General features: G+C 40.8%; 1 protein-coding gene across 1 annotated transcript in view; it reads right to left on the bottom strand.

Moving 5' to 3' along the window:
• The window catches only part of FAM19A4 (family with sequence similarity 19 (chemokine (C-C motif)-like), member A4), a 326,370-nt gene that overhangs the window by 78,413 nt on the left and 245,348 nt on the right, over nt 1–2,609 (bottom strand). The window lies entirely within an intron of this gene.

Genomic DNA, 2,609 nt, shown 5'->3' with positions numbered 1-2,609 from the left:
TTGGTAAATTTGAGGGTCAGCAAAAAATAAGAGAACCCCCCCCCCCCCCCCCCGAGGAGATGGAGTGATACAGTGACAGCATTGAGCTTAAAGGAAACAATTGTGACGAAGGTACGGAACTGCGTAATGTTTTATCATGTTATACACAGGGTCGCTGTGAGTTGGAACTGACTTGATGGCACCTAACAAAAACAATTATAAAGTATTTGAATATTCATGAAGAAATCAGAAAAGAGAAACAAAGGAGGGGAGGAGGAGAACACAGAGAAAACAAAATATTAAATGTTGTCCTCAAGTACTGTCTTGTCAATTGAAACTCATAGCAACCACGTATCGATTTCCAAAGACGCCTGTTGAGTGTGAATCACTACTGTGTGGTTAGCAGTCCAGTGATTATTCTATTGTAACCAAAGTGCTCTATAAACTCTAAAATGGCACACTTAAATTCAAATATGTTAATAATTACATTAAAGCATAAATCACCTAAACATCATAACTACAAGATTATTAGCCTGATTAAAATGAGGATGGTTTTGTTGTTGTGCCTTGGAGATGGTCCCGACTCATAGAGACCCTGTATACAGTTTCTAAGACTTTAAATCTTCACAGGGGCAGAAAGCCTCGTCTTGCTCTTATGGAGGGGCTGGCAGGCTCAAACCGCTGATCATGTCATAAGTAAGTAATAATTATAGAAGGGAAGTGTCGTGATGACTACACCCAAGTAAACTGTATTATACAGTAAATTCTCAGGTACAAGGCCAGTGTCCTATCCAGCTGGGGGTGGAAACCTCCTGAATTAATATAATAGGGCAAGTGACCTCCAATCAGACATGAAAGCACACCCAGAGAACAAAGTATTACAATGACACTGCCATGAAACCAAACTGCTGTGACCACTGGAGCAGCAAATACTGAGATGTGGGGGAGGACAAGACTCAGAAGCAGTGAAAATTGGAAAGGATCTCATTCACCTCTTGTCCCATTTCAGCACTAATGAAAGGAATGGAGCAAGTTTCAGAAAACTTTCTTTGGTGATTTTTGGTTCTCTGGCATCCTGACCTACTTCTAACAGCATACTGGCACTGTGGGTTAAGGTGATGGACTACAAGGTCAGTTTGAACCACAAGATCGGCGGTTCAAGCTTACCAGTCACTCCTTGGAAACCCTACACAGAGTTGCTATGAGTCAGAACCGGCTCAATGGCACTTAACAATAATGTCATGAGAAATGCCTTATCCATGGTAGGTAGAGAGGGCAGGTTTATGTAGATGAAGTTTCTTATAGAGCCATGTAAGCGATACAGGAAGAAGCATGGTAAAGGTCTAGAGCCAGACCATGGTGGATGGTACCCAAAGGGTCAGGCCCTGCTGTTTCCCATCATAGATTGATTTTAGACCACATGGTCCACACACAGGCATTACCAAGACCACCAGACCACGCATGAATCTGAAGACACCGAGCACACAGTTTCTGTTCTCTGAACAACATCAGGGACTGCATTTCTCTTTGGAAGACTTGGTCACTTGAAGGAGGAAAAAAAACAGAAATATCTCTTTACATCAGGAGGATCAGACACTAAAAACATCCATCAAACTTTGTGTCTCACTCATTTCCTTCTTATGAGACTACCATCTGAAGCTTCAATGTGTTTTGAACTGATTTACCCCAGTTCAATCATGGCCAATGAAATCAGAATAGTTTCATTTATGAAAAATGTGGGTGAAGTAAAATGATGACCATAAGGAGAAAAATTGCAAGTGAAAGCCCAGGACTGGGACACATGGAAAAAGCATAGTGAGTCCTTTCCGGGGACTGATATGGGAAACTAGGTTACTACCAGAACCGTCGAGAGTGGCCTATGTCATTGAGTGGAATAGCAGCCACTGTTCCCAACTTTGTTGCTGAGATTTGATTGCTGTACAATGTAAATGCCGATCAGTTGTCAAAGAAGGAAAATACATTTCTAAAAGGGTGTTGACTTGTGCTTTTTTCTTTTCCAGTAATCATTCCAGTTTACCCACGTTTTACAAATTCAGATCCCTTCTGGTTTGACGTCTTCACACAAGGCTGAACTGGGAAGAACCAGTTCAAATCCTGTTTAAAAGGCTGAAGTACGTGAGGAAAGCAGTCAAATACGTTTGTGGGGCTTCAAAGCAAGAGTCCTGTCCAAGGGAAGCAACAACCTCCCAACTGCAGATGTGCTCAGATTTTGTTAGAAACTTAAAACTGGCATTTTTGACAAGATCTTCCCAAACTACCAAACACTGAGCAGGCTGAAAAACAATGTGAACCAAACCTGACCCACAGGCCCCTGGTTTCTAGTCCTTGCTGTCAATTGTACCCATGAAGCTATGACAGTGATGTAGATTCAAACAAAACCATGAGAGACAAAACCCTGAGAAAAGCCACAGTATTTTTAATACTTAATGACCTAGAGATGGATAGCACTAGCAGCCTGAATTTTCTCATTATTAAATAATCTGTTTGTGTTTAACTTGCTTTTTTTTTTTTAAATATATATAAATGTGCCACCAATATTCATCTTTGCAAACTTATTTCACTCATTTATAAAATCAAACAGTGGACTGATGTTGTTGTTGTTGTTGTCA

The sequence above is a fragment of the Chrysochloris asiatica genome, unplaced genomic scaffold (genome assembly GCF_000296735.1).
Source record: "Chrysochloris asiatica unplaced genomic scaffold, ChrAsi1.0 scaffold00080, whole genome shotgun sequence".
Lineage (NCBI taxonomy): Eukaryota > Metazoa > Chordata > Mammalia > Afrosoricida > Chrysochloridae > Chrysochloris > Chrysochloris asiatica.
The sequence above is the reverse complement of the archived record's forward strand: the minus strand, read 5'-3'. Positions and strand labels throughout refer to the sequence as shown.